Below are 9,069 nucleotides of genomic sequence, written 5' to 3'. Positions count from 1 at the left end.
TAACTGCCACAGTCCTAGAGATTTAATTAAGGTCCACAGGTACTGTCTGGCCCGAATTACCAACTCCGCTGCAACCTAAAATATGTGGGGTAAAAGTTTAGGGGTTTTGTCTACTAGCCTCGTGGGCACATTCATTGTACAGAAATATATAAGATACACTCAAAATAAAATTTCAAATTAATTAAAATACTGTTAATCGTCTTCATTATCCCGGTTTGGGGCAGAAAAGTAAGGCGTTAAACCCCATAGAGATGAAATTAACTGCCACAGTCCTAGAGATTTAATTAAGGTCCACAGGTACTGTCTGGCCCGAATTACCAACTCCGCTGCAACCTAAAATATGTGGGGTAAAAGTTTAGGGGTTTTGTCTACTAGCCTCGTGGGCACATTCCTGCTTTAACTGTTTCCTGTAGTGTTTTATCCCTGGCGTCAACGAACTGGGTCCATAGCGCTATGCATCTAGTCGCTTGAAGAGCCCAATCATGCTTCACAATTCCAAGATGGTGACGATGACGTCATGCCTGGTACCAGGGCAAGGCCGTAACTAGCTCAGAGGAACGAGGGAGGCGGGAAGTGTTCTCGGGGGGTGCTGTAAAATTGACGGACAATGTATATCTATTGTTACGGGTCTGTTCCAGGGCCATAGTACGATCGTACTTGTTTCTCTATATATTAGTATTTGATATGTATATTCCAACTATAGACTAAGTAGGCAAGGTCCCTTCTCCTTTTCATTTTCTTTTGACCGATAGAAACATACGCCCATAAATCGTCGGAAATTCTGCAAGGAAATCTCAATCAACAATTTGAAAATGGAGGAAAGAACTTGTTTGATCGATAGTCCCCTATAGGCCTATCCTTAGATAATTCTAAACTAAGCAACAGTTAGATTTCTATAGCGATCGAGATTGATTATGTAAGATTTAGATAGATAGCGGATAGTTCTTGCTATAATACTTTTTTAAAAAGATAATGAAAAGGGAATATGTTGAACATTTCAGTAAAATTACTTCATTCTGAGCCGAGTTATCACCGGAATAAGAACATTGTAATCTCGATTGTCATTGCTACCATATCCATTTTTAAATTCAATCATACTGTCAGTCGTGTATAAATCTGTTGAAAATCTCGAGGACCCGATGGCACTGAGAGTTGATTATGGTTTTGGCAAGTTAATAAATGTTTAATTTTAATAATATAACATTTAGGGCCAAAATAAAGACCTGCAATAATTCCTCAACCAGACTTAAAGTTTTTCAACGTCTATGAATGATAGGGTTGAGGGTGGTTGGCGCGTGCGCTTTGTATCATAAGGTTTGTCATTGAGTCAAATGGTGTGGTGTCGATTCTCCGGTTTTACGTGACAAAGAGTGGGGTCGCCCGTCCAACCTCGTGGGGTTTCTCTGGGTCATCCGGTTTGCTCCCACGCGCAAGCGAATTATTGAAATAAAATTTAACCATATGTTAGTTCTGAAATGACCTAGTTTGTGTCGAGGACGTTAAACCAAATTCTCCTGTCATGTCAAAATTACACAGGCAGATCTATCCACTTGATTTGATATATTTGTTGTTAATTGCTAGTCATCTCTACATAGTTTGCGTCTTGCCACAGATTTGTCATCAGTATCTCCAGTTAATTGTGCTAATAATAACGTAAAATATAAAACTATAATTTGTGGACCATTTTGTTTGTAAATCGGGCCAGGGCAACTTGAAATATTTTCAGGGCAATGAGAGTAGGCTGTAGCACCGCTGTCCGTGCAAGATTTCACTACCACACTGCATGGTGTATGACCGACTTATTTTTGTAAAAGTGTTATCAATTGCTTTAACATCGATTTTCAAAGGGACTTGGTAAAGCAACAGGTCGTATACAATGCAGTAGGCTATGATGGACAGATATCAATTGAATTCCATCTGTCGGGTTTTTTTCGTCTTGCCAGTCTTGCACCACTGCTTTAGTGAGCCAGTGCGGCTCTCCACTTTCTCCCCTAATTTGCATGTTCATTGTCTTTTATATTTGGTTTGAATGAACATTTTCTAATAGGTTTTGGTAAATATTCATAATTACAAGGTTGGTTACGGTGATAGGTACGGGGGTTATTTCCAATATTATGGTATGCTTTGTAGTGCAAGTAAAATTCGGTAAAGAGTTGAAGCCGGGCAAGGAGACCAGATTTAACATCACAGTCAATGGGGAAATCAATAGTGGTCTGCATCCCATTGACAATTCCAAGGGTTATACCCCTTTATGAAAACGTTTCCCGAACTAGTTATTCTTTCTTAAAAAAAAAAATATTTTTTTTTTAAAAAATCTGTTTTCGCGGCACAGAGATTTTGTGTACTCTTCAACAAAAGTAGGGGATATTGAAATGCAAATACCTATGCAGGTTGTGATATGATAAATAGCCATGGATACTCGACATGCTTTGAGAGTATGTAAACAGATGAAGAAATTATCGCCCCAACAGTTTTGTATTGTTTCTGAATATCCCCTACTTTTTTTGATGGGTATATTTACGATGTTTTAAGGTCAATTCCTTCACTTTCAGTATAGGGGCGTCCCTCAATTGACCGGACACCACAAGATTCCATAATATTATTGTCAAATACGGTAATCGTTGAAAGTATAATTCTATCAGATAGGCCCTACTATAGATTTGTCCGTTTTTTATTCGTTCAAATTTTTCTGTGGACGACGTATGTATTTTCCCCTGTCCGCCCGATCACTTTTGTTTGTCCACACTTGAGGTGTCATAATTTTTATCCGTTTTTGATGAAATTTAAATTACAAAGATTTGGCACTTATCGGAACGTAACTTCATGGACTACTGCTCCCGACTGTACGAAAAATCGAGTCTTTAGCTGGTAGGCTCTCTAGTTTTATGAATGTAAGTTTATACCCCAAAGATTTCGGATGAGTTCGATTTTGACACGTATCGGACAGTAACTTGCTGGATTATTAGAGACATTTGGCAAGCGCAAATTCATGGTCCGTATCACGTATCCGTGTCGGTTTTGCGTGTGACGTCATCAATGTGTGTGTATTTCTCATACGTGTCACGGCACACGGATACGGCGTACCGTCTTTTTTGCTTTTTTTAGACGTGAAATGTTGTGCCATAGCGTTTTTATGAATCTATATGTATCCTAAACCATGAAGGTGTATATTTGATGTGATTTTAACGATAAAGAACGGAATTTAATCATTATTTTTGACGAGTGTTTCTCGGAATTTTCATACTTTTCCTGTCTGTCTGTTTGAATGCCCGTTGATCTACGCACTGAATTTAGGGAGGTGGCACCTTGCAAAACTGTAAATGATGTAATTCTATGGTAAAGGGGTATAAACTTTCTGAAATGATACATTAATTTGTAGGCTAGGCACTTGACTGGTACTGATGGTGATCATGCTGTAATAGAACTAAGCTCAACTCAGCTACTCATACGTTATACGCAGCGCGATAATTTGCCAAAACTCTAAAACTACTTTGACGCAACGTATCACGTGACGATACGGATACGGATGAGAAAAATTCTGCTTGCCAAAAGTCTCTATTGTCCCCGATTGTACGAAAAATTGTGTTTTTATTTTGTGGACCCTCAAGTGGCGGTAAACACGAATGAGTTAAAATTTCGTGAAAATCAGACCCAACATCCCGTCAAAATGGCCCTTCCCCTTTACGCAAATAGTTCTGTTCTGGAGTTATGTGACATGTTTTACGCAAAATGTGAAATATGTACAAAGTTGGGAAAACATATACTGAGCGCCATGGAAAACGCATCACTTTTTTCCCAAATATTTTATTACTAGGTGGTTTTGTATGTATAATATTATGCAATACTATGAACTATTGTTTCACACAATGCTCCCAAACGCAAAAAATATCGGCCCGTGTGCACAAAAAAAAAATTGCACGAGATGCACATGAAAAATCCAATATTCACGTGCAGCATTGTGTGCGAGCCCTTTAAAAGCATGTTTTCAACTTAATGTGCAGTACATGAACTGTGAAACGTCAATCTGTCGTAATTTGTTGTTGGACGTGTGAAGAATCGAGCTAGAGATGCCGCGACTTACTGAAAATCAACGGAATGAAGCCATTGGAATGTCCAGGGCTGGCATGTCTACACGTGCTATTGCCAGACACTTCAATTGTCATCAGTCCACTATTGTAAGATTGGTGGAAAGTGTTCGAGTTACTGGATCAACACGTGACCGTCAACGGCCTGGTCCACAACGCGTTACAACCCAGGCTCAACACCGCTACATCCGGGTCACTCATCTGCGTGACAGATTCCGCCCAGTAACTCGAACAAGTGCACCAGTCGTCGGAAGACAAGGACCAGTAAGTGCCAACACCGTAAGACGTCTAAGAGAAGCAGGACTCGGTGCACGACGACCTTATGTTGGAGCTATCCTCAGGGATCATCACCGTCAGCGGCGTTTGATATGGGCTCAAGGACACCAGACATGGAGAAGAGTAGTGTGCTCTTCAGTGAAGAGAGTCGCTTTCATCTTTATCCGGACATGGCACCGATAGAACATGTCTGGGATGAGATTGGACGCCGTCTGTATCGGAGACTACAGATGCACACCATTGCTGCTTTCGAAGCTGCTCTTGTCCAAGAATGGAACAATTTGCCCCAGGCCTTCTTTCAAACATTGGTTAATTCCATGCGACGTCGCTGCACAGCGTGCGTAAGAGCCCGTGGAGGACACACGCGCTACTCACATCTGCATCGTACTTTTGGTTTTGACCCCTCTGATTAAACATCCATAAGTGTACAAATCTGTTGTTATTGATGTGTTCCCATTTGAATATTGTTCACAATAAGAAGCAAAATAAATAAGATATGTTTTCCATGGCGCTCAGTATATGTTAAGGTTCGCGGATAGTTCGACTTAAAGTAGCTAAGTCTCTAACTCAATATCATCCAAAACCTTCGACAATGAAAACATGTATAATTTGTCAATTTTAATCAACATTGGTATTGTGATCTTACCGGGAAAAGATGGGCTTCTGATATCCAATATTTAAGACAAAATTAACATTTTACGATTGGTACACGAATCGTGTACCATAATGCCTTTCAGCGCAATTTGATACAAGCGACTCGGAAGAATGAGGTTAGACATATTCCACAAGTCATGTGAAACGGTGACCCCATATTCTTATCTGGAGAGCATGCGCCTTAAATACTATCGGTGTAGTCATGAATAACCAGACGCTGGAGATTGCCATTCGATTGAGACTTCTGGCGTATTTCGCCGAACATAGGCCTAACTGCTTTGAAATTAGAGTAAAAACGGAAACGATTGAATGTAAATCAGTTTATTTACATTCATATTACATTATTATATACGTTGCGACCCATTTGTGTCAATTTGTAGGTCCCGAATATTAGCGATTTAGCTCCTTTAACAAACCTCTTTCAAATTATGTGTGAAGCATTGGTTTTTTTTGGGACATATGTGGAAATTTGCTTTTTCATCTAGAGATTACCTTTGCGCCTTTGATTCTTGTGGAAACAAGGGAATTAGGTTATACCACTTTGATGACGCAGTATATGTGGTAAAGCGAACTTTATAGACTTTTGCCGTTTTAATCCGTTACTCGCCATTCTTGGCGACCAATGGGCCTACAGTGTATTAATCCTGCTCTGTATGATGGCAAAATTATAGGCCTATTATTATCGATCTATTTGAGGATTTTTTTTAAGGGATGGCCTAATCATGCGTACTTTGTCATAGCTTCCGCTACTATTAATACACGAAATAAAATAAACCAGATTAATCACGAAATGACAAGTTTGTGTTTAGTCGATGTTAAATCGTGTTCAGCTTTAAAAAAAAAGTACAACAAAACCAAGATTTAAAATATAGGCTATAAAAGATGCTGGTTTGAAATGCGCAGGTTGGAAAGGTAAATGGGAGATAACTCCATTATTACATATGGATGCAGACCACCATTAAATTTCACCATCTCGGTACCAGAAATTGTAGTTCGTCTATTTATAGCAATTCTGTTTTTTCTTCTTTTCTCCCCTTTTGCATGCCCAATTTTGTTGACTTTTTGGTCTAGAATGGATGAAGAGGGTTTGAATTAACATTTTCTGCCAGGTGTTGATAAATATTCATGAGGCGGAAGGATAACGAGGTTATCAGGTTGGCTACGATGGACGGCAACTAGTTACATGTTTTTAGTATGCTTCTTCAAGTTTGTGTATCTCAAAATTTTGGTGGTCAACCTCATACAAATTTTAGTGCAAAGACATGACCATTTGTTCCTCTGTAGTCAAAAGCATTCAGCCCAACGAAAATTTGCGGAAAAGTTGGTGGTGGGCAAAGAGGCCAGAATTAACATTGAAGTCAATGTGGAAATTAATGGTGGTCTGCCTCCATGTGGACTCAAGATTAGTAATTATTTCCCCTTATTTCACGAATGTAGTGCGAGTTATAGACAATTTTTTTCCTGCCTTTTTTTGGTTGACTTTTTGGTCTAGAATTGGAGAAAAGGGATCAAATTTGCAATTTCATAGCAGTTTTGGGTAATACTGATGATATTAGAGCGGAGGGATAGGGGGTGTTAAGTGTCTTTCTGCAAGAGCAATCATATTGTCGTAAGTGACATTTTCACCCCAGTCAACTTCAAATCCCCGTAGCAAAAAATCTAATCGGTCAACCCCCTACAAAATTATGATGAGGAGATTGCCAAATGTGGTCCCATTGTGCCTATAAAGATTGGAACCAACGGAATGTTGAGTAAAAAGCTACAGCCTGTGATGTTACAGCCATTTAACATTGAAGTCAATGGGCAAATAATTGATAGTCTGCATACTATTCATAAAAAAATGTTAAGTTAACATCGAAATCGAAGATGGGCGACTTTGCTGATAATGTGTAAGGGAACAGAGCACAGTGATTTGAAAGACTGATTATCGGGCATAAAATTTGAGGTTAAAGTTTTAACAAATATTTAAACTCAAAGCATCTATAAATATTTAATTTTCTCACTAAAATGTATTGCAAAAACTGAATACTGTAATGAGATTGACAATTGTAACGAGGAGAAAAGAAATCAAATGGGGTTTAATGTTTTACTGCTCCGCACCAATCCTTATATGAAGATGAGGATATGCTATTGGAAGGGGATTTCTTTTAATGTAAATGTACAGCTCATGTTCATGTTTCCATGCAAGTGTCATTGTCTCACCAGTGCAAGGGAGCGGCGAAAGTTTCCTGAAATTATCAAGCGTCAGTTGTGCAGGAACCGCCATGGACAGCGTCTAAGTTATTCTGACAGGGCGTAAAACCGAGGTTCCGTTGGCGTGCACGTGAAAGGCAATTCGAATAAGAGCAAGTACGTCGCTGATTGGTCAAAATTAATCTCGTAGCATAATGCATGGCAAATGTACATCTTCAGTATTCCGGTAGGTATTGAACAGTAGCCTACTACATTAAACTCCATTTGATTTCTTCTCCCTTCATTACAGTTGTCCTATTACAGTATTTAGTGTCTGCCATAATTATATCTATTTTAGTGAGAATATTACTTATTTACAATTGCTTTGTTTCAGTTGAAATATTTGTAAGAAATTTTGCCTCAAATTTTATCCAAGTTTACAGATATATACTAAGCAGCAAAAGAAACGCCAGGTTGGTAGGTTACTCTGAATAGACGCATTGCATAAAACTTGCCAAATGTTTTTATTGTATATTTGTGATCACACCTCCAACTTTACCTGAGCAATAAGGATTCTTCCCAAGCACAGAATTGAACCCAGGAAATGTTCTCAAAAACGCATCCCGACTTCTGAGATGGTAATGTGCTCTCCATGATTTTCATGTAACTCATGCTGCACGTGCTGTTCACCGAGACCAGCCCTATAAAATGCACCCCATACCTGGTTGAATCATTCACACGTCTGCAGCATGCCACGACTCACGACAGCTCGACGGACCAGGCGGTTGGAAGACCGACGCTGGTCACACTGCCCAAGCTGTTGCCAATCACTCCCAGGTCAATGTTCGGACCCTCTACAGGCTTCAGCAACGCTTTCGGGCCACCAACACCACGGATGATCACCCCCAAACTTGTAGCCCAAGGGTTACCACGAGGCAACAAAATCACCATGTGCGATAGCACGTGCAGAATCCCTTTACAAAGGCATCTGAGACAGCACGTCAGACAGAGAACATCCATTTCCGTAGGCCTTACCGTTGACCGATCCTCACCATCGACGTGAACGTCTACAGTTTGCCCAACAATACCAGAATTGGAGACACAGGCAACGGAGAACTGTTCTGTTCACAGATGAGAGTCGGTATTGCGTATAACTGCAGATGGCAGGACCAGAATATGGCGTCCACGTGGCCAGCGTTATTCTGACCAATGTTTCATTGAACGACTCATGGGGAGGTCCAAGCATAATGATTTGGGGTGGAATCGGCCTGAACCAGAGAGTGGGTCCTGTGGTGATCCAAAATCTTGGCCCAGGGAGAGGAGGCGGCATCACAGCAGTGCGCTACATCGATCAAGCTCTCAGAACCCACGTCATAGCACATTTCGCACGTCATCGTAACAACGTTTTCCAGCATGACAACGCCCGTGCCCACACTCGGGATTTTCTACAGCAGAATGGTGTCAACGTTATGCACTGGGCAGCCTTTCGTCCGGAATTGAACCCGATTGAACATCATTGGGATGAAATTCAGGAGTTTGAACGTCGCACCAAGACCAAACACAGCCGATGGATTGCGCCAGGCTTTCCTGAGAGTGCGGTTCCAGGTGCCAATGGCGTTCATCATATGAGGGCTGCAACGATACACCAGGCCACGATACGATGCGCATCACGATTCATACCCCACGATACGAATTATATCGCGATGCAGTTTTCTCGGTCCACTGAACGAATTCCATTCTTGTCATAATTTACGGGAAATCCAAAAAACTCCCATACTTGTGACTTATACTTGGCAGAGGGATTTTCAATTTCTACATTATTTTTGTCGCCCGTACGACCTGAATTTGTTGACGAATGCATCATTATTAAAAATATTCTGTT

This window comes from Patella vulgata, chromosome 1, assembly GCF_932274485.2.
Source record: "Patella vulgata chromosome 1, xgPatVulg1.2, whole genome shotgun sequence".
In the NCBI taxonomy this organism is placed as follows: domain Eukaryota; kingdom Metazoa; phylum Mollusca; class Gastropoda; family Patellidae; genus Patella; species Patella vulgata.
Note: the sequence above shows the minus strand (reverse complement) of the source record.